Source organism: Eutrigla gurnardus, assembly GCF_963514095.1.
Source record: "Eutrigla gurnardus genome assembly, chromosome: 23".
Classification (NCBI taxonomy): domain Eukaryota; kingdom Metazoa; phylum Chordata; class Actinopteri; order Perciformes; family Triglidae; genus Eutrigla; species Eutrigla gurnardus.
The window spans coordinates 19,485,422-19,509,092 of NC_139934.1; the positions used below are offsets into that span (position 1 = coordinate 19,485,422).

Sequence of the window (23,671 nt, forward strand, 5' to 3'; positions counted from 1 at the left end):
GGGATGAAGACCTGCCAGACACTGTGGTCAAAGGTTGGAATAAGTGGATCTCAAGTTTGCCACAGCTTGAGAAATTTGGAGTCGACAGATGTGTCAAGTCGAAGCAGTTTGGTGCGCCAGTCTTCGCGCAGCTTCATCACTTTGCTGACGCGAGTGAAGATGCCTACGGAACCACAAGCTACTTACTGCTGCGCTTTTCAGCTGGTGAAACTCAATCCACCTTGATCCTGGCAAAGACAAGGGTCGCGCCCTTGAAGTCCCCAACTATTCCCAGGATGGAATTGACTGCGGCCACAGTCGCAATAAAAATGGACAAGCTTCTGAGGAAAGAGCTTGAGTTGGAGCTTCACAAATCGATCTTTTGGACCGATAGCACGGCTGTGCTAAAGTACTTGAACAGTGAGAGCACCAGATTCAAGACGTTCGTTGCGAACAGGGTTTCAGCCATCCTGGATCACTCTCAGACATCTCAGTGGAGATACATCAACACCACTCTGAATCCCGCTGATCTCGTCTCAAGAGGACAGACTGTGGAAGCATTTTTGAAAAACGAGAGCTGGCTTTCAGGACATTTACATTTAGGTCATTTAGCAGACGCTTTTGTCCAAAGCGACTTACAATAAGTACATTTGTCAAAAGAAGGAAACAAAGAAACCACGACGTATCATTGCCGATGCAGTAAGAGCTAAAAATAGAACAAGTGTTAGGTCCTCATCTGAGTAAAGTAGCACTTCAAGAGTAACAGTGCTACGATCCGAGTTTTTTATTTTTTTTTTTGCGGGGGGGGGGGGGTGTCGAGGGAGGGTGTTAGTGGGTCATGCTATGTAGAGTCGAGGTGAAGTCTGAACAGGTGAGTCTTGAGCCTTTTTCGGAAGATGGCAAATGACTCTGCTGTCCTGACATTGGTCGGGAGTTCGTTCCACCACTGAGGCGCCAGAACAGAGAAGAGTCTGGACTTTGCTGAGCGACATTTGTTTGATTTCAGCGATGGTGGTACCAGCCGGCCAGCTGAAGTAGAGGAGCGGAGTGCTCGCTTCGGGGCATGAGGTTTGACCAGTGTTTGAAGGTAGGCAGGTGCCGTTCCATTGATGGCCCTGAAGGCCAGTGTCATCGTCTTGAATTGGATGCGTGCTGCAACAGGGAGCCAGTGGAGGTCACGGAGGAGGGGGGTCACGTGGGAGAATTTGGGTAGATTGAAGATAAGGGGTGCTGCAGCGTTCTGGATACGCTGCAATGGTTTAATCGCATAGGCTGGGAGTCCGGCCAGGAGAGAGTTGCAGTAGTCAAGGCGGGAGATGACCAGTGCTTGGACCAAGAGCTGCGTTGCATCCTTTGTGAGGAAGGTCCGAATCCTGCGGATATTGTAGAGGGCAAATCTGCAGGATCGGGCCACAGCAGTGATGTTGGGCGTGCAGGATAGTTGGTCATCGAGGATTACACCCAGGTTCCTCGCAGTTGAGGAAGGAAATACTGTGATGCCCTCAACAGTGACCGACAGGTCCATGCGAGGGCAGTCTTTCCCTGGGATGAAGAGGAGTTCGGTTTTATTCAGGTTAAGCTTGAGGTGATGTGCAGTTGTCCAGACAGAGATGTCAGCCAGACAGTCTGAGATGCGAGTTGCAATGTGAGCGTCAGAGGACGGGGGAAAAGAGAGGAACAGCTGGGTGTCATCAGCGTAGCAATGGTAGGAGAATCCATGCGATGTGATAACAGAACCTAGTGATCTGGTGTATAGTGAGAACAGAAGCGGTCCTAATACTGAGCCTTGAGGGACACCCGTGTCCAGAGAGCAGGGTTTGGACATAGAGCCATTCCATGTGACCTGAAAGGTGCGGTTTGTCAGGTATGATGTAAACCAGGTGAGAGCAGAGTCGGTTATGCCAAGTTCAGCCAGAGTGGAGAGGAGAATTTGGTGGTTGACTGTGTCGAATGCAGCAGATAGGTCAAGGAGAATGAGAACGGAGGAGTTGGATGATGTTTTGGCGTCTCGCAGGGACTCGGTCACAGTGAGGAGGGCCGTCTCAGTGGAGTGGGCAGTCCTGAATCCTGATTGGTTAGGGTCTAGGAGGTTCTTCCGCAAGAGATAGGATGACAGTTGGTTGTAGGCAGCACGTTCCAAGGTTTTAGAGAGGAATGAAAGAAGAGATACAGGTCTGTAGCTTTGGATGTCAGTAGCGTCAAGGGTGGGTTTTTTCAGGAGAGGCTTCACGATAGCGGTCTTAAAATCCGCTGGAATGACACCTGAGGTGAGGGAGGAGTTGATCAGGGTGGTGAGGAATGGCAAGATGTCGTGTGAGATGTCCTGGAGAAGAGAGGAGGGAATCGGGTCAAGGGAGCAGGTGGTGGCACGGTTAGATGTAACAAGTGCGTGAACGTCTTCAGAGGTGAGGGGGCTAAAGCTGGTAAGACCATCCGAGTTGAGAGTTGGGGGAGATGTCTTCTGGGAGGGAATAGGCGTGAATGAGGAGCTGATGTCATTTACTTTCTTGGTAAAGTAAGTTGCAAAGTCATCGGCAGTAAGGAAGGAAGGGGGCGGAGGGGTAGGAGGGGTGAGGAGGGAAGAGAACATGGAGAAGAGTTTCCTGGGGTTGGAGGCAGAAGAGTTGATCTTTGCCAGGTAGAAGGCAGATTTAGCTGCCGAAACAGTTGAGGTGAAGTCAGAGAGGAGGAGGTGGTAGTGAGCAAGGTCCTCGTGCTGTCCCGATTTCTTCCATTTTCTCTCTGACGCTCGCAACAATGATCTGTTGGTTCGCAGAGGTTCAGACAGCCAGGGAGGGGGGGGGGATGATCGCGCCGGTCGTGCGATTGGGGGACAGAGAGTGTCCAAAGAAGAGGCGAGTGAGGACATCAGGATAGAGGAGGCTTCCTCAGTAGGCATTAAGGAGAACTGTTCCGAGGATGGGAGCGAGGAGATAACAGTTAAGGAGAGAGCTGAGGGAGTGAGGGATTTCAGGTTGCGGCGGCTGGTAACCATTCGAGGCGTAGAGGGGAGGGATGTGGTGGGCTTCATGGGGAGGGAGAAAGTCACAAAGTGGTGGTCGGACACGGTGAGCGGGGTAACAGAGATTGCCGAGATGCCACAGGATCTTGTGAAGACAAGGTCAAGTTGGTTCCCGGCCCGGTGAGTTGGTGGAGAGGGGGAGAGCGTAAGGTCAAATGCGGAAAAGAAGTCGATGAATTCAGATGAGTCTTTGTTCAGCTGTCTCGACTCCCACAGATAGACTCCCTTGTCTTTGTACCAAGTACCAAGTTGTATCAGGACCAAGTTTCTTGCTCAGCTCACAAGACCAGTGGCCTAAAAATCCAGATCCTGGCATGCTGGATATCAACGACCCAGAGGTCAAAGAAGTGACTCAAGTGCATGTCATTCAGGCACAAGAGCTCGAGGATTCCATGGATCAGTGGATGAACCACTACTCTTCCTGGACAGCGTTGAAGTGCGCTGTGGGATGGTTTCTGAAACTTAAGGATTTACTGAAAGAGCTAAAGGAAAAGAGAAAGGAACTACAAGCAGTAGACGGAGAAAGCAGGATGACGGAATTCAAGAAAGCCGTTAAAGGAAAGTATCTGACTTGTGACGACTTGACTGAAGCAGAAAGAGAAATTGTGAAGTATTGTCAGAAGCAAAGTTTCAAAGAAGATTTGGCTGCGTTAAAGGAACATCAAAGAGTAAAGAAAAGTAGCTCACTCTTTAAGTTAAATCCAGTACTCCAAGATGGAGTTATGAGAGTCGGCGGAACGTAGAGCCGCGCGGCGATGCCTGATAACTCCAAGCAGCCAGCCATCTTGCCCAAGGATTCACACATCACAAGGCTGGTGTTAAGACACATTCATGACACTACAGCTCACGCTGGAAGGAATCATATGTTGGCTCAGCTACGGCAGCGATTCTGGATCCCTGGAGCCAGTGGAGCCATCAGAAGGTTCCTGTCCAAGTGCGTTGTCTGTAAAAGACTACATGGAGCCGCAGGCAAGCAGCTCATGGCAGATCTACCTACATGCAGGGTCCTGCCAGATGATCCTCCTTTTACAAGAGTCGGCGTCGACTACTTCGGTCCGTTCCTAGTGAAAAGAGGAAGAGTCCAAGTAAAGAGATACGGCGTTATCTTCACATGTCTTGCTATACGAGCCGTGCATCTGGAAGTTGCGTCATCACTCGACACTGATGCCTGTCTTAACGCCATCAGAAGATTTCTTGCCAGAAGAGGGCAAGTCAGAGAGATGTATTCAGATAATGGAACCAACTTTCGGTCAGCTGACAGTGAGTTGAGGAAATCGATCAAGGAATGGAACACCAGCAGGATTGAGAAACACTTGCAGCAGAGAGGTGTTCAGTGGAACTTCAACCCACCGGCAGGTTCTCACCACGGAGGCAGCTGGGAGCGGTTAATCCGTTCAGTCAGAAAAATCCTGAACATCACAGTTAAGGAGCAATTGTTGGACGAAGAGGGTCTCCATACCTTACTTTGTGAAGCCGAGGCGGTCATAAACGGCAGGCCCATCACAAAGGCATCAACAGACCTCACCGATTTAGAGGCCCTCACACCCAACCACCTGTTGTTGCTCAAAGTCAAACCCGAGTTACCACCAGGAGTATTTGATAAGGATGACCAATACGTTAATCGCAGATGGAGACAGATTCAGTACCTCGCGGATGTCTTCTGGAAGCGCTGGTGCAAAGAATATCTGACACAGCTCCAAGAACGTCAGCGATGGCCTCCCCCATGGAAGAAACTTCTGTGTCGGCGATGTGGTGTTGATCGTGGACGATACGTCACCCAGAAATTCCTGGCCACTTGGAAGGATTGTGGAGACTTTTCCTGATGGCAACGGGCTTGTTCGTCAGGTTAAAGTGAAGACCAAGACCAACGAGCTTTGTCGCCCTATAACAAAGCTTTGTCTTCTTCAGGAATCAGAGGATAACTGATGGACTGTTATGAAGATCTCATCTTAAATGGGACTAAGAACAGCAAGCGTCTTTCAATAAGTGATGTTATAAAGGTGTTATAATAAATGTTATTCAGGCTCCTTTAATTTAAGTTGACACTTTTGGAGTAATTGTTTCAAGGACATTGACACAAATAGGGGCCGGTAATATAGGAGCCTAAATGCTATTTTTAGTTGATTAGTATTTCGATAATAATTTAAGTTTACATTTAAGAAGAGGTTGTTGTTAATTATGATAAAAATGGGTTATTTACATTATTTACAGGTGAACAGTTAATATTAATAAGGTACTATTTAATTCATTTCACTTAAAAATGTGTGGATGTTTAGAGGTTAAAAAATCACGCATGTAACCTTTAATGCGGATTGATACGTGTCTGCGTGATTCACGGGAAGAAGTCAGTCAGGTCAGTCGTCATGGAGTGGAGCCACACAGTTTTTTGACCTCTGCCTTTACCTCTGCCTTTACTCAGCATTTTCTAGATATTTTGCTCTGGCCTTTTTTATTTTCATCATGCTGGATTGTATCTTGCTTTATTTTTGGAGTAAACTATGAAAAGGAGCGAAAGAACGTGTGGAGTTTTTTTTGCCTTTAAAGTGGATGTACGAGGGAGGAGAGCGTCAAGCTCACGGCTTCATTGATTAGGAACCTACAACGGGTACGTCACAACCTTTCTTTTTCCACCGGTGTTTTCTTTTCCTTGGTTGTTTTGGACCTCCTCGTTTTGGTTTTTAACCGAGGAATTGGAAGCTTGTTGCTACTTCCCTCCGCCTCCCTCCTGTGATAGTCGAACGAGCCCGAGGGGGAGGGGCTCTGTGTGTGCACGAACACAACCCTGCGTGCTGAATGGACAGGATGTATGGCAAGCCGTTTTAACATTTAATAGCTAGACTGAATATGTATTGCAGATATCTGCAATTCAATTCTTCCTAGTCATAAAGAACATTTCAGATATCCACAATGACATTCTTCCTATCCACAATTGTCATTTCAGATATCCACAATGGCATTCTTCCTAGGACAAATGACGTCACTTTTGCCATTCATGTGTATTGGGCTTTCAATTTCAGATATCCACAATTACATTCTGGATATCTAGAATGAACATTCTGGATATCTGCAATTGAATTCTTACTAGGAGAAACTCCCATTTCAGATATCTTCAATACAATTGTTACTAGTCATAATTTTCATTTCAGATATCCAAAATGAAAAACTATTCCAGATATCCAGAATGTAATTTTGAATATTCAAAAATACATTGTGACTAGTAGAAATGTCATTATGGATATCCACAATTCATATTATGACTAGTAGAAATGTAATTTCAGATATCTACAATTAGAATTGTGACTAGGAACAATACAATTGCAGATATCCACAAAATGTATTGTTGATATCTGTTGACAGGTAGACAGGACGCCATTTAAAACAAATTTAAATTATGACTATTAACAATTGGATTGAAGATATCTGAAATGGGAGTTTCTCCTAGTAAGAATTCAATTGCAGATATCCAGAATGTTCATTCTAGATATCCAGAATGTAATTGTGGATATCTGAAATTGAAAGCCCAATACACATGAATGGCAAAAGTGACGTCATTTGTCCTAGGAAGAATGTCATTGTGGATATCTGAAATGTTCATTTTGACTAGGAAGAATTGAATTACAGATATCTGCAATACATATCCAGTTTAGCTATTAAATGATAAAACGTCCACTTATACTTTTTAAGGATTTTTAGATAGCTTAAATTTAGTTTTGACTAGTACAATCAAAGTTGTAGATATCTTAAAATATCATTTTTACTAGTAAGAATGTATTGTGGATATCTTTAATTACCATTTCTCCTAGTCAAAATGAAATGCTATTATGGATATCTAAAATATAATTACAGATAGCAGTGTGGTTCGATTAAATGTTAAAACGGCTTGCCATACAGGATGATCTGGGCGCTGTCGATTTTTGCAAAACAAACAACAGGCTCTACGTGCACATAGAGGCGCGTGTTTTTTTTTTCTAAAACCGGATGATTTATGTTGTTCTATCAGAGCATAGTGTCGGCTTCAGTGAATATGATAAAAAAAATTTTGCCGTTGCCCTTTTCTCAACAGTTTACAATGACAGCTTCATAGATAGTTCAGTATAATAATCCATATGGAGTCTCAGGTTGGGATTTTGTTACCTTTGGACAGAACCAGGCTAGCTGTCTCCTTGTGCCAAACTAAGCTGTTGAGAGTGGCATCAAACTTCTAACCGAACTCTCAACAAGAAAGCAAATACGTTTTTCCAAAATTATCAAACTGTTGAGCAACGCCTTGATACTGTGATGAGTTGTGTTGTGGAGGGAGGCCTGCATATATTTGTCCTGTTATAAATTGTCTGGATAGGAATAAAATAAAAACACAGTAGATACCAGCACGAGGAGAGACTGTTCCTATGGGGAGATGTTGACTGCCGTCCCCTGTTCTTTTTTTAAACGTGTTTAGTCTGCATGTCCATGTCCTCAACCGATGGTATTGCTGAGCTGCAGCAGGGGAAATTCCCTGACTGACTGACGTAAAACATAGACTGGACTCACTGAACTCCAGTGACTCACTCATTTTCCACCCACCTCGCAGCTCTTAGGCCACACAAAGCAAAACAAACTTTTTTTCTCCGTTTTGCCTTGGCGTCATTTCAAGAAAATCCGCGTCCAGACGAATCCACTGAAAACGACTCAGCGCACTGTAGTACATATTCCAGGCCTATATGTGGCGCTGTTTCTGCTACAAAAATGCAGAAGAAGAGACGGAGCGTGACCGGATGTTTGCCGTTGCTGTGGCAACACGTGAGAGCTACGGCTAAATATCCACCCGACCACCCGATCAATAAACACCCATAAGATGACAATTTGGCCCGTATAAATAAAATCAACAATAAGCACCAACAGCCGTCACCCTAAGGACCTTGATGAGGCGTTGTCACACGTTGGGATGGATTAATTAGACAAATAAATGCCTACATTCATGGGAAGTTAGCTAGCGGTTGTTTGTTAGCATCGTAATAAAGTAGCATATCTGCGACTTTTTTCCCGGAATATCGCCCCCCCTCTCTCGGCTCCGTTTTTTTTTTCATACAGCGGCCCTGATATGCCATCATACAGACGAGCAGAATATCTGCTACGAGCACGGAGACCGCCGTTGTTGTTGTTGTTGTTACGAGACGTCGCGGGGGAAGAAGTCAGGCTCGAGGGTCGATGACGTCAGCGTTTTCGTTTTCGACGTTCACATGAAAACGATCACGAAACGGAGGGGGGGCGTTTTTTTCTTTTCCACCCTTGAGAGCTGGTTTCAAAAAAGTGCGTTTTCACGCCGCGGAAACGCCGGATCCGTATGGACAGCAGGGCGAAACGCACAAGACTTCTGCGTTTACGCACTGAAAACGTTTTCGTGTGGACAGGCCCTTATTCAGCCCTGTATTTAAGCTGCACTCACTCACTCACTCACTCACTCAACCATTGCCAGATTGTCCTCACATCCATGCCACAGACCTTCCAGCACTTACCATCGGATTGATCGCCCAGTTTCAAACCTGCTCCAGTAAACACTGAGCCTTCTGTTCCAAGATTCTTACCTGAAGGCTGTCTGGCACCTTTCTGTACCTGTCCAACATAAGTTACTTGACCGCTTCTCTGGTAGACTGTCCAGCCTCAGACTTTCTCTGTGGGTACTCCTCTGTCATCGTCTCCAGTTTCCTGCTTCTTCAACGAACTCCTGAACTTTTTTTTTCTGTGCTCTGTTAGAATTGGCTCTTTTTTCACTTTAGATTTATACCATTTCACTGAACTCATATATATATATCACTGGTGATGCTCATTAAATCAGTGTGACAGTTAACTTGATAAGCAGGAACCCATAGAATCTTCAAGGCCTTTGTTCTAACAGCTAGGTTTGCTAGAATAGATACATGCCTGATGGACAACACTCACACATGTTTCATATTACATCCTAGAAGTTCACGTCAGAGATAACTGACCAGTAAGACTCGTTTGCGTGCAAGTTTGACCTCTGTAAGGGGCAGTCCCAGCCCAAGAAGATAAATTGTGTCCAGCACCCAGAAACGGGGCTCGTTCTGACTGAGATCCTTCCAACAAAGAACTGGGGTTTAATAGCTCTGATTGACTATTAGAGAACATAGCCATCTACCTCTGTGGAGATTTGCTGAATTGCTTTTGTTGATCAATCTTTCCAGAAATGGACCCAGCATATCTTGTGTTCCATCACCACAGCCTCCAGGAGGTTTTTAGTGAGGATCGGGCTAGGTCGTTACCCCCTCACAGACTGGACGATTGCAAGATAAACTTGATTCCTGGTGCCACTTTACCTACCAGTAAACGCTATAATTTCTCCAGGCCTGAGAGAGTTCACATAGCAAAACTGGTCTGGCCCAGTGATGAGCTACACAACCCACTTGCACTTGGCCCACATACAGGGGGACACTTTTCCACTGTTTATTGTCCTGTCCAAAAATACAATAATTTTGGAGAGAGGTGGTTGAGATACTCTCAAATACATTAAAGGTGACTCGTCCTCTGTGCCCAAAAATGTGTTTTGTAGGGGTGCAATGGATCAAAAACTCATGGTTCGGATCGTTTCTCGGATCAGATTCACGGATCGGATCATTTTTTCAGATCAGCAAAAAGAAAAAGACAAGACAAGACAAATAAACATAAGTATGTCTTTCGTTTATTAACACTTGTTAAATAATATCTAAAATCAACTGAAAGTGCACAAGGCATAATATCTTCTTTTTAACATAATTAAAGGAGTCATCACCTGGTTTTATACGTATCCAGCCCCCCTTGGATCGCTTTGGATCAATTCGTAAAACTTATTAGAAAAAAAAAAAATTTTAATCAAACATTGAGCTTGTTCTGACCCTTTTTCGTACCGCGATTTTATCACGCGAGATTACGCGCAAGGTTTTGACTGGTCCGGATGTGCATTGTATAATATGTAATGAGGCGCGCGTTGATTCGCCGCAGGAAGGACAGAGCCGGGGGGGCTTGCCTGCATGCAGACTCCAAAACATAATGGCGGCGCTTCGGCGATTTCAGGTAGCGGACGGGGCGGGGTTGGGTGGTGAAAGAGGGGTGGGCTTATGCAAGTAGCCGCCACGGTGACGTCACCGAAGGCGCAGAATCAAAATCTCGTGCTTTAGGAATGCACACCCTTGTGTGCTATTCCTGTTCGGAAAAAGAGCAGAAGCGAAAAAACTGCGCCACTTTCAAACTCCAGCCTTTCAGGCAAGTTTCAACTGAGGTCAAACACAGATATGCATGTTTTAACAAGAGAAATTGCGATTTCCAGGTGATGACTCCTTTAATGAAAAACAACTTAAAGTGCAACATAAGAAGGCATATCTCCTTCCTTTTAACATGGACCAATGACCATGTGCAAAGCACCCTATCTGTAGACCCAGTCCTGCCTCATTCACTGCATTTATTTTAATTTTGGCATTATCAGTTGTGACTGGGATATTAGTACTGGGCCTCTTTATCTTCCATTCCTCCACTGCTTGTGTCAGTACCTGCGCAAGATGAGTGCCTGTGTGACTCTCATAGAGGGGGCGTGTCTGGAGCACCGGACTTCTCATCTCCCAGTCTGCTGTGATGAAGTGAGCGGTTATCGTCACATAGCTCTGCGTTCCCCTGGACGTCCACCCGTCTGTTGTGAGCGCAATAGAGGATGCTCGGGATAGTTAATCCACAACTTTTTTCTTCTTCTGCTCATAAAGATCTGGCACAATCTTTTCGCTTAAGTGGGTGCGCGATGGGATGTCGTAACATGGCTCAAGCACTTTCAGCATGTGTTTAAAGCCCTCGTTTTGCACAACCGAATATGGCCTAATGCCTGCAGCTATTAACACACCGATAGCGTTTGTTATGGCTTTAGCCTGGTCAGATTGTGCAGCAAGGGGCTGCTTAAATGCAGCGGTGATAAGCGGTTGTTGAGCAGCCTTCGTTTTCACTCCGGTCAGTGAAACACCGGGGTGATGTCGCTTCAAATGCGTGGCCATGCTTGATGTGTTTCCACTGTCATGTGGCTTTCTTGTGCCACAGTGCCGACACACCGTCACGGTTTTATCCACTAACCTCTTTGCTTTATCATTATACTTGACAGGGAAGCCAAAATGCTCCCATACAGGGGATTTGAATGACGCGGGGCATTCAAGCTCCTCCGTTCCTCCGCTTGCCATGACACTCTTAACAAGTGTGTGGACTGAACATGCGTGAAACTTTTTTTTTCATAAATCAATCCGCGGATCACGTGTGTGCCGAACCGAAGATATTGACCCGAATGGATCACGGATCAATGATGATCCGTTGCATTACTGGACTCTTACCAAAGGACATTAATCTCAGCAGAGCTGTCAAGAAGATGGTTACCCTTAGCCTACTTCACATACTTGCAAAATGTTGGAAATCTTTACAGAGGCCGACTACAAAAGGCTGGCTAGATGACATAGTACCAGTAATAGCCATGGAAAAAATAACATATTCACTGAAAGGAAAATATGCACCTTCTTGGACTTTGTAAAGAGTCAGCAATTTCTTAGAGCTCTAAAGTGACCTTACAATCATTACCCCTGTACAAATATTGGGCAACCCGTTGCCTCTATACCCTTTGCCCCTGTACCACTAACGCCTGGTTCACACGGCCGCGGAAGCGCCGTGAATAGGTGCGGAGTGGAGCCCGCTTCCTTTCGGCGCCCCTGTTAAGCGATAGTGTAGTTCACACCAGACCGCGGAGTGCCGCGAATAGGCGCAGCCGTCCCGCACCGTGAAGCAATCGTTTCGGCGTCTGCCCTATTTTTCGCGTCCCACGAGCAATTCTGGCAGGACAATCACAAAAATCACACAAAGAAACACGAGACAATCCGGACAATTTTCAAAATAAAAGCAATTTTCAAAATAAAATACCGTGATTGACAAATGTGATCATATTTGTGTATCTAAACTCGCACTGGGAAACAGGAAGAGAAATACATTTAATAAATGTGAAGAGTAGATAAAATATGTGTATTTCAACGGTATATCTGCACTACTACTGTCTACTCCTACACACGCTCTCTCTGTCTGTGTGTGTGTGTGTGTGTGTGTTTGTCTCTCGGATAGATAAAAGAAGTGTACAAACTTCTTGGTGACAGAAACATGGCATATTAATTTTATGGGGTTATTTACTATATATAATATAATGAAAAATTAGCTCTGAATGAACAACAGCTGAGCAGAAGCACTTGTCGACCATCGCGGAGAAATACGCATCTGGTGTGAACAGGGGGGCATGGGGCAGCGGACCGTGCACGATTTTCATCTGCGCTTCCGCGGCCGGTGTGAACCCGGCGTTTGTGTGCCATTGAGTGTTGAGTGCTTTTATTTTTTATTATTATTTTCATCTTTCATTACTATTGTTTTTTTTCATTATTATTATTTGAAGTATGTTGGTTGGCTGTTTGTTGGGTTGACTGTATTTGTGACTTGTGGTTCCTTGTGAGGAACAAAAAATACAATAAAGACATTTGGAAAAAAAAGAGTTGGATATTTCAGAAATCAGCCAAGAAAGAAGTGGGTTGTTTGGATATCTGATCATAGATTGTTTACAACCTTAGAGGACAATTTAACAGAGGACAAGTCTTTAGGATTGATGGCAAGTCATATAATTCAGTCAATTTACCCCCTATTCTTTGTGATCCTTCTAGTGGAAAATGTTACTCCTTTCCTTTTGTCCATTTAAACAATTTTGGCATAACAGAATCACTTCCATCATTGGCATACATGTACTATGCAAGGGTTCCTCTGTCAGGAACCTGCTATCTACTTTGAGTTTTACCCATCTTGGAAATAATAAAATGAAAAAATCAAGTAAGAAATTAAAATAATAACAATTTGAAATAATGAAAATAGAAAATGATAATGTATTAAAAAAAAGACTAAAATAACAAAAGGTAAAGTGAAGGGAATTAATTAATACCGACAAACAAACAAACTAGCTTGAGACGAGCAATAACACTAAAATAACAAACAAAGGAACAACAGTGAAGAAAAATTGGAATTTACATGAATAAGACAACACACTTAACCATGTGGTCATCTATCTATCTATCTATCTATCTATCTATCTATCTATCTATCTATCTATCTATCTATCTATCTATCTATCTATCTATCTGTCTACAGTGTATCTATCAATCTTCTACTTTACGATAATATGAATATACCGCATTTTCTTCTTCAACGGTCTTCCATGATCTCATTGTCTTCTTCATCTAAAGCTATAGTCTACGATTTGAAAGATATTTCAATTTAGCCAAAATTTAGCCAATAGTAGCCATGCGGACTGCTAAATGTTCCGATCCAATCCTCGCTCACTCTCCTGCTCCTGCTCACGTATCATCCCGACCCACTTCCGTGTTTGAAATTACGAGAGGACAAGACGCTTGTTGCCCTGAGCAGTTCAGGTATGGAGCAGGGCTCTCAAGTGTTTAAGTTCAGAGTGAGATTGTGGCTGAGGCTGCGGCGTCAGCGGAGAGGGGGGTTTTGTGGCGAGCGATCGCCGAGCAGTTTGGGATCGGGGACGTACTGCAGTAGGGGTGAGAGAGAAATCCGACCGGCACCCACTGCATTTACACCGATAATGTTTCATAATTCATGACCGTAATAAACACTACATGCTTTGTACATGTTGTGGAAGTCCCGGACACAAAGGGCGTCCTGTCTGAGTGTCTGAGGGGGATGTTCCCATTCATTGTCTATGTAAGAAGCCGTGCAATGCCGTTGCGTCGAGTTTCGAGAGGCGGCGCCGCCGCCCGCAAGCTCTCGAAAATCTTTTAAAGGGACCCTATTATGAAAAATTTACTTTTCCATGGTTTTCATGGGGTGTCAATAGGTCCCCACAGTATCAGAAAAGACCACCATCTCCCTGTTTCTCTTTCTCAATTTGAAAGAAATCCTCCGGATAAAGGAACGGTTTGCTGAATGTCCACTTAATGACGTCAGCAGCAAGTTTTGCTGTGCCTTATATGGGTTCTCTCGGCTCATTAGAACCGCTCCACCTGTGTGATCCCGCCCACAAAATCCCCATATACCTGTTGGCTGTCAGTGTGAACATACAAACCAGAAAACCAAAATGCCAAAATCAACGAAAGCGAGTTGGCAGTCCTTGACTGCAGTTAGCCACACAAATGCTGATATTTACTCGCATCGTCGGAGCATCTACGATGGAAATGTGCCCATACATGTCCGTAAATGTTGGTGTGTGCTACGCACTTCACCGACAGGAGCTTTGACAACATGGGTCGCTACAGCTCAGGATATGCCTCTAACCTGAGGCCAAAGTTTGGATCAATACCGACAGTCCGAGAGCCAACCACCGACACTGAAGCGGTAAGTTTCTAAATATTATGTAATATGCCATGTTACAGTTTACCGTTGCTTTCTTAGCATTGGCGTGTTGCGTTAAAGTTAGCATTGGCGTGTTGCGCTAAAAGCTTGCATTGTATTGATATTGAGGACCGTTAACGTTACCTAGTACTGCGGGGGCTTTTCCAACGTGAAACACCTCAAACCTGTAAAATAACCAGTGATGGGAATAACGGCGTTATAAGTAGCGGCGTTAGTAACGCCGTTACTTTTTTCAGTAATGAGTAATCTAATTGATTACTCATCTCATTATTCTAACGCCGTTATCGTTACTGCCAAAAAAATGTGTTGCGTTACTTCATTGAAGGCAGAAAAAAACAAATGTTACGCTGTAGTAAACAGAGACATGTCAAGCACTAGGACCAAGCGGAAAACGGCCGCTCAAGCTGAAGACTGTGTGATTGGCCATCCCCGCCGTCACTCCTTCTTGCTTGCACACCGCTCTGAAAAAAAATCAATACGCCAAAAATAAGCCACCTATCAATTCATTCATAAATCAATAATCATTTACATTAGGAGCGCCTCCGCGCAGCACAGTAGACTTGCTCCGCAAAACGCGCGGCCGCAACAATCCTCGCTGCGCGCTCCCGCTATGTTCTTCTTCGTGTACTTTACGCGCTTGATGTTGTTCTGATGCCGTTCCGCCTCGTTAAACCACCACGATGTCGCTTTCTACTTTGAAAACACGGAAGGTTGACACTGTATTTTGATAAGCTGTTGCACTCTTCAGACTCGTGGTGTGAGCGGAACCGGACCGGTACCGGAACCGGACCGGTGCATTTATAAGAAAAATGCCGCTGTGTGTCTCCGTCCAAAATCCGCTTTCCTCGCGCTGCCTGCTCGCACAGATCCGCCCGTGCGCACATTCGCTGATGCAGGTCGAGTGTTGTCGAGAAATATATGCAGAGACGGCGCTGTGTAGGCATGTGTAGTATTAGGACGTGCTGACGTATGTACAACCAGCTAACGGGCCAAAGCCCGTTTGGGCTGGAGCAGTGTGAATGCAAAGCCGCAGGGGACCCCCCGGGGGCAATCGTGCTGAGGCACGCTACTGATCGCGCCCTTAGGCAGCCTATGTTCATAAAATAAGGATTGTTTTTTGATAAGTTGTGGAACTCTGAGTTAACCTATTTCTACCTGAATTTCTATGAACCATTAGGCTGTTGAGTAAACCTATAACTTATATTTTACTTGATAAAATAAGACAATATATGCACTCATATGTCGTTATAGTGTTTTACAGTATCTGTAGCTATTAATGTTATGCTCCTCATTTTCAAGCCATATTTTTCCGGCCCCTAATTTTGGATCATTTCCATCAACCGGCACCTTAATAAGTCACTCTCTCCTTGAATCCTTGATAACCTTGAATACACTCTGGTTGAACAAAAATGTTGAATGCAAATATAATAATTGCAGAATTGCAGACTGCTTGTTGTGCCACCTGACTTAATCCAACTGCACCAATACACCATCCCACGCGTCTCGTCTGTTTAGGGTTTTTTCGGTGGGTACCACCGGGCCTGAAAAAAATTCTAGGGGAAACGCTGCGTCAGCTAGAAGGATTGTAATATCAGAGGTTTCATTTACATTAAAGTTTGAATCGGTGTCCGTGTGCGTATGTGCACGCGTGCGTGTGTATGTCTGTTTGGTAATTAGACGCAGCCAGGATGTCTAAAAGAAAAGTGAACATAAGAGACTTTTTTAGAAGTCAAAGTGTAAGTTACTCAAAGAAATGCGTTACATCCATCCGGCAACACTTTCACTGGCTCCCAATAAAGCAGCATATCCACTTCAAGATCCTCCTCATCATTTACAAAGCTCTCAATAATCTGATTAATAAAATGTATTATTATTATTGTTATTATAACTATTGGATTAGAATTGGGTGATAATGTTTTGCTACATGATTTACAACCAGTAAAACAGTAAACTTAAACGTAGCAATAGAAAACTAGAAGAACTACTAGAAAACACAGTGAACTAAAAGAGTTAGTTTTATTAAAAATACTTTTGTCCCCCCCACCTCTGAAATCAAAATTTCTTCCTTGAACACAACATTAGGTAAAAACATACGTACAGTATGTCTACTGTTTTTTCCCCCTAATTTACACTACAAGAGTAAATATATTTATTATTTATTTTTGGTATATTGCTTAACAAGAATAATTTTATTTTGCTTAGTTGTGACCTGTTGAGGTGCAATAAATATCAAAAGTTCCAAAAGATATATTGTGTTATTTTTATCAATCCACTATAAGCACAGTAATTATAATATCTCCAATAAAATTGTTTAGATTTGTGCACTGTGGATTTCTGCTTGTAATGTATTAAGTATCCATTTCATTATAATACTCAGATTTATCATAAATAATTGAACACGCACATGTATTTTAAGTTCCATCAAAGAGGGATGGAGATGGGGTCCAAATTATTTGACACATCAGTATTTAAAAATTATTTGAAAGTAACGCAATAGTTACTTTCCAAAGTAACTAGTTACTTTTAGAATTTATAACTCAGTAACTACTTTAGTTACTTTCTGGGAGAAGTAACTAGTACTTTAACTAGTTACTTTTTTAGAGTAACTTGCCCAACACTGAAAATAACGCCTAGAGATCAGTTTGCTTGGAAATGTTTTGTAGCTTGAATGCGGCAGCAAGAGCAGCTGATCTGCTAAATACACACCGATGCAAAGACGACATCAAAAGAACAAACGTTTCTTTTTGCACCGTTAACGAAGGGATTTTACGAGCTATTAGCTTGTCACAACATCAGTTATGTCTGTCTGGCTGTCTGTCTGTCTGACTGTCTGTCTGCTTACAGAGCAGCAGCTCACATCAGCGTCCCACAGCGACCCACCACAGCAGCTACTGTTGGCACTCACCTGTCTGGGAGGACTCTTCAGGCTCCTTACCCAAGTAAAGGTGTGTAACCTGACATGTAGCCTACTTTAGATCTGGTTTAACAGCAACTACTAGTAGTCGTGCAGATGTGTATTTCTATTATGTTATATGATGGGTTTCATTCCTCCATACGACTCTGTTACAGCTACCCAGGCTGCTGTGTCCTGCAAGGACTATGGTGTTTGCACAGCCATGGTTCCAGACCTGTTTGACATCCACTCCAATAAGGAGACCATCAAAGAGAGCTCGCCTGGACCCAGTAGAGAAGGAGGATACTTTGGAGGGCAGCTCTTCCTTGACTTCAGAAGAGCTTGATGCCACATATGACCCTGCAGAGTTGGCCACAAATGGGACACCCTCAACAGACAGTTTGCGAGTTACGAAAATAAATTTTATTGCCATACCACCTGTTTTTAATGAAGTTTTGTAGTGTATGATCAACCTGGAGGAAATACATTTTAGGAATGCTTCAATAAACTGCTGCAGATTCATGACGTTACTAAGACAGATTCTGTTTCTGTTATTTAGTCCAATCCACTGAGGGGATGCAAAAATAAAGGCATATCTCTGTAATACAGTTCAGAAACACTACAAACAAGGACAGAACTAACTAAGATTTCTGCCTAAAAGTCTGTTTTTTCTCCCCACTGTCTCACTGCAATGCTACCTTCTAGGTGATGTTGGGATTTTGAAAATGTATTGCCTCTGAAAATCATGAGCGTGTTCTCGTCCTGCTCAATGTGTGAAGGGTCCTGAGATAACTGTGATCTTCAACTGCTGATTAATTTGACAATAAAGTCTTTACAGAAATTGTAAAATACGTCATGGTTGATATTACTCAAGTAACGGTCAGGAAGACTGCATAATATGCTGCATAGAGGAATTTATTTTTATAAAACACAATTGATAAACAAACAACTGACTGCTGTATTCCTCTAACGTGTAAAGCACCATAACCAGCTCTATATATATTTAATGCGTTTTGGAGAGAGAACATTCAGGCAGACGGTTCCAACCAGGATGTTCCACCATGCAAGCCTCTTCCTCCTCCGGGTGCTGCATCCATTTTCTTACCTAGAGTGAATCATGATCATCGTCATGTTATGTGAATAATAATCTTAACAGACAACTTTGTGTAACAGACAGTAACATTACCTGTGGTGTCTCCATGCAGCAGACATGTTCGGTGTCTGAAGGCATTGTTGTGCACAAATCACACATGGTCACCTAGACAAATAGTGCAGAATTTGAGCGTTTCAACAACATAAATCTTGTCAATATGGTAACCTGACGGACTTTGCTGACAAGCTGAGGTGGATGAGCAGTAAACTTCATGTTTGAATTTTGTAACAGTAAGTTTAGCACGTAATGTTGAGATGGAGCACAATCACGTTTATAAAACACAGCACACAGCCTATAATTCAAAATTCAGCACATAATTCTGGAGGACAACATGATGCTGACCAAATCCTGTTCCTTGTATTGTAGAGGATCAGGTTTTTAATCCCGTGAATGTGATGTGAACAAACTGCCCGCATACAGGACGCTGTTTTCATCGGGGTTTCATCCGAGAGTGCTACCCACTCCACCACCGTGGCCTCCTTTCCTGAATAAAGGGGTTTAAAAGGGTTCTTGGTAACACTAAGGGCCCTAGTTTCGTAAACCAGGCGCAGTCAGCACTCGGGGTGTGTCCGCCTGGACTTTGCAAGTTTCGTGCACCGCGCAGGCATACGCAGGCACGCCTCCCGTCTCGCCCACCCGCGCAAGTGGGAAAGAGGGAGGAGAAGAAGGCATGAGTGGGTGACGAGCCAATCAAATGAGCTCCTCTCCTCACCTTTAATGCGTTAGGGGAGGTTCAGTGCAAGTTCCGTCACTTGACAACCCGATGACAGAAGCAGCGCCGGCGCTCCCACCACGCGCATCACGCACTGTGCGTGCGTATCATAATAATAACAATGCCGATAATATAAAAAACAGGAGAGAGAGAAGGAGATGTTTTGGTCCGAGAGGCTGAGTTTCCGTTACGCGTGCCATCCGCCTTTGATCTGACGTCAGATGTGACGGGACAATCTATATAGATATAAATTCACGTGTTGATTCAATTAGTTGCATTAAATAGTGTTTGTTGTGATTATTTATTGCATTTAAATGTGCCTGGAACTGTGGAAACCTGCCTGTGAGGTCTTGGTGACGTGTACGCATTGCGCGCCGTCAGCCAAACTTCCACTCCGCCAGCTGTAATTCGCCTTGAATGAATGGACTTTATTTGCGCCTATGGGCTTTCGGCGAAGTCTCGGCGAGGCTTTTTGCCACGAAACTTCCGCTGCACCAAGCTGAATCTGTGACGCCTCCCCCTGCTGCGCCGCCACACCCATCTTGGCGCAGGCGATCCACCAAACTGCCAAACTGACCGTGCGCAAGGCTGCGCGGGTTGAAACTTGCATTACGCCGGCTCCGCCACCCTCCGCCGCCTTTATAATATCGGCATTGTTATTATTATGATACGCACGCACAGCGCGTGATGCGCGTGGTGGGAGCGCCGGCGCTGCTTCTGTCATCGGGTTGTCAAGTGACGGAACTTGCACTGAACCTCCCCTAACGCATTAAAGGAGAGGAGAGGAGCTCATTTGATTGGTGAAGATCTGAATCGGCTGTATTAATCCCAGTCCACGCCTCGTCTCCTCCTCGTCTCCCACTCACGCCTTCTTCTCCTCCCTCTTTCCCACTTGTGCGGGTGGGAGTGACGGGAGGTGTGCCTGCGCGAGCCTGCGCGGTGCACGAAACTTGCAAAGTCCAGGCGGACACACCCCGCCGGCGCGGTGCAGGTGCGCTGAAAGCTGACTGCGCCTGGTCTACGAAACTAGGGCCCCTAGAGTCACCATAGATTAAACATCAGTTATTCACTTATGGAGCAAATCGAATCAATTAAAAAAACAAATTACCAACATCTCCATGCTGTCTAGCTCCAATATGTGTATTTTCAGATTTTTGTCTTGATAACTGATTTTTCTTTACAGTGGTTTTAAATCTGCCCGCACAACAGTGAACGGTCTTTGGTTCCAGAAGTTGTGGATTTCAGCCTCAACTGGTGCAAAATTAAAATTATAATGTCAACTGTCTTGCCTTCCTATACTCCTGTTTGTTGCTCAGAATTGCCTAAATTCGCCAAAAATAGCCCAGAACTGACCCATTGCTGCGCAGCAGATATAATTGTGTTTATTTTTTTAAAGTTTAGTTCCACTACTCCCTTCTTCAGGAGGAAATGACACACAGCAAAAAACTAAGAGGGGGAATTGAACCCTGGGTCCCTGCAGCAAGGATATAACCCCTCTTTCTGGGGCATCTAAGTGAGCTATACGACTCACTGGACATCGGCTTTTGAAAGTTTGTTACAAGTCAGATACAGTTTGAAGTTGTGAGTTCAAAGGCCTGGTTGATGCAGAGTGACCATGTTAATGCCTACTGAGGTGATGTGTGAATTAGTGACTTGAAAAATATTCTTAACACTTATTTTACAGACAAGTTTACTCATGTATTTGTCTCCTCCTCATTCTTTTCCATGATCGGCCTCATCCCATGGCTGCTGTACCCTGCTGACTGGCTTAGTCAAGTTGTGAAGCTGCACATAAGTTCAGTGACAGAGGAAGGTCTTTGATGTCGGAGGCCAAGCTTTAACTACTGCAAAAAACACATTGTAATGCTGACTTTCGGGCTACCGCATCAGGGTTTGTTGATGCCGGGAATTGAACCTTGATCTCCCAGGGGAAAGGGCGAGGCTTGGTGTGTTGGGCCTGGGAGCTGGCCCCATGGTGGCTGTCATGTGTGAGTTAAGAGCTGGTTGCCCCATGGATTGCACCATATGGTCTGGTCTTCCCCCTCTACAAACCAGGTGTGACATACCAATAGTGATTACTGTGAACAGAACAGTACAAAGAAGAACAGAAGAGAGAGAGAACACAAGATTCTTCAGAGAATCAAGGTGAGCTAAATTTTATATCTTATTTCAGCATGCTCGACCCCAGCTGACAACTTTTATGGTGAAAGGTGGACTAAGCATTTGTTTCTTGTTATGTTTTGTTCGTTTGCTTCTTTGTTTGTTTTCTTGTAGAAATGACTTACACAGCTTGGAAAGCCTAAGTGTGCCATTGGCTTGAAAAAGAGGGTTTTGCCGAGATTTCCATTATTGTTACAATACGTAACATTTTGAGTACTTGTTACATAACACTGAAAAGTATTTCAACATTATTTAAATCAATGTGAAAACGTTGTGGGGTTCCCTCACTTTCTCATGATTCGTTCCACTGTCACAATTAGTACGTACAGTATGTACTCTGATTCCTTTCATTGGACCATGCATTACTTTATTGTTTGTAGATAGCTTACAATAAAGCACAGTAAGTGCACCTTGGGTTGATGGAACTAAAACTTTTTTGTCTCCCCTTTCTGCCATGTCACCATTGCTGGAGAATACAGAAATTCACCTACTGAGGACAGCATGATGTGTCTGGCCTGTCATGTTGCTGATTCCACTGGACCTATGCTAACTTTTGACCTGTTCTCCCCTGGAACCTACACAGCCTCTCCTGTTCTGTTGGACTATCTTCAAATAAATGTTTTTCTCATTAAAATGTTTTGAATGTTTGTTCAATGTCAACATGATAAATGACCACAATATAATATGAACTAAACTGATCTGTAGAATACAATGTGGTTCTTTATAGAACCCTCAGAAGACATGACGGTTATTGGTGAAAACCTTTGAAAAGGGATGATTTTAGAATCCCCTGTGTGAGGTCTAGGTGAAACCCTTGAAACATGAAAGGGTTCTTGGTGGAACTCCCTGTGCGGGTTCTAGATGAAACCCTTGACATATGAAAGGGTTCTTAGTGGAACTCCCTGTGTGGGTTCTAGACGTAACCCTTGAAAAACGAAAGGGTTCTCATTGGAACTCCCTGTGCGGGTTCTTGATAGGGATGCTCCGATCGATCGGCCGCCGATGGTTATCGGCCGATATGGACCCTAAACAGGTTGATCGGCGATCGGTCAAAGTGCCGATCAGAAGAGCCGATCGCATATTTATATATTTTTATTACCCGACACTGTTTTTCTGCGCCTGACGCAGGGTGGGAATTTCGTGGCCGATGGCCTGTCAAAGTTCCAGTGTAAACAACGCTAGTGACGTGTGGTGGGCTTTTATCAGCCACCCTCGTGCGCACAGTCGGCTCGTCCTGTGTCTGTTGATCAGAGCGCTGCTCAGCTGGGATTGTTCCAAAATACAACGTGCGCAACTTCGCGAGCAGCGCAGGTGAAGTATCAACATCACATGCAAGAACGTCAGCCGTTCGTCAGCTTAATTACAGCCACCCGAGTGGAGCTGAGCGAGCGGGCAGTGGAAGCACACAGCGGCATTTTTATTATTAAAGTACGCTCCGGTTCCCGTCCCGTTCCGCTCCGGTGTGCGCACATGTTTGTAGTCAAAACGAGCGTACTCTTAGAAATAAAAGTGCTAAGTAGAACCATATAAGGTTCTTCGGCTTGTCCTCTTAGGAGAACCCTTTTTGGCTCCAGGTAGAACCTTTTATAAAGGTTCCACCTGGAACCCTTTTGGAAGGTTCTACCTAGAACCCCACATAAAGAGTTATACCTAGAACTGTGTGTGTAAGGTTCCACCCAGAACCCCCCATGAGAGGTTCTACAAAGAACCCATACTGGGGGTTCCACCAAGAACCCTTTCATATTTCAAGGGTTTCATCTAGAACCCACACAGGGAATTCCACTAAGAACCCTTTTGATTTTCAAGGGTTTCATCTAGAACCTACAAAAGGAGTTCCGCCAAGAACCCTTTCATGTTTCAAGGATTTCATCTAGACCTCACACAGGGGGATCTAAAAACAATCCTTTTCAAAGGTTTTCAAAAATAACTGTCTTGTCCTCTGAGGGTTCTATAAAGAACCATATTGTATTCTACAGATCAGTTTAGTTCATATTATTGTTGGGGTTGTAGCAGGAGCAGATTTGGTTATCAACAGTTAATTATTAATATCAATATGATTATCAGTATTAATAATTATATTGAATATATTATCATGATATAAAAATGAATAAACGGGGCACTACCCTGGGATCAGGGAAAAGATAACCTAAAACTGTATTCAGTCTCAATGTAAAGGTTTTATACTCACATGCCCATCATCGTGATCATTGACATGGAAGCATATAACAATCTAACACTTAAGAAGGGCGTGAAATTCAAGCACTAGCCTTCACAACCTGCTGTTATCCAGTGACACATACACAACAAGCACAAGAGACCACTAGTTATAATATAATAAGATTTATTAAAATCAGTAAT

The 23,671-nt window shown here is 44.1% G+C and overlaps 1 protein-coding gene and 1 long non-coding RNA gene across 3 annotated transcripts in view; one reads left to right on the top strand and one right to left on the bottom strand.

The window, feature by feature from the left end:
• Positions 1 to 23,671, top strand: part of sorcs2 (sortilin-related VPS10 domain containing receptor 2) — a 521,993-nt gene that overhangs the window by 363,687 nt on the left and 134,635 nt on the right. The gene's annotated exons all lie outside the window — the stretch shown is intronic.
• LOC311009226 lies at positions 10,389 to 11,183 on the bottom strand. Its single transcript, XR_014596627.1, has 3 exons — positions 10,863 to 11,183; positions 10,581 to 10,642; positions 10,389 to 10,546 (listed from the first exon to the last, which is right to left on the bottom strand). It is a non-coding gene; the product is annotated as an uncharacterized lncRNA (long non-coding RNA).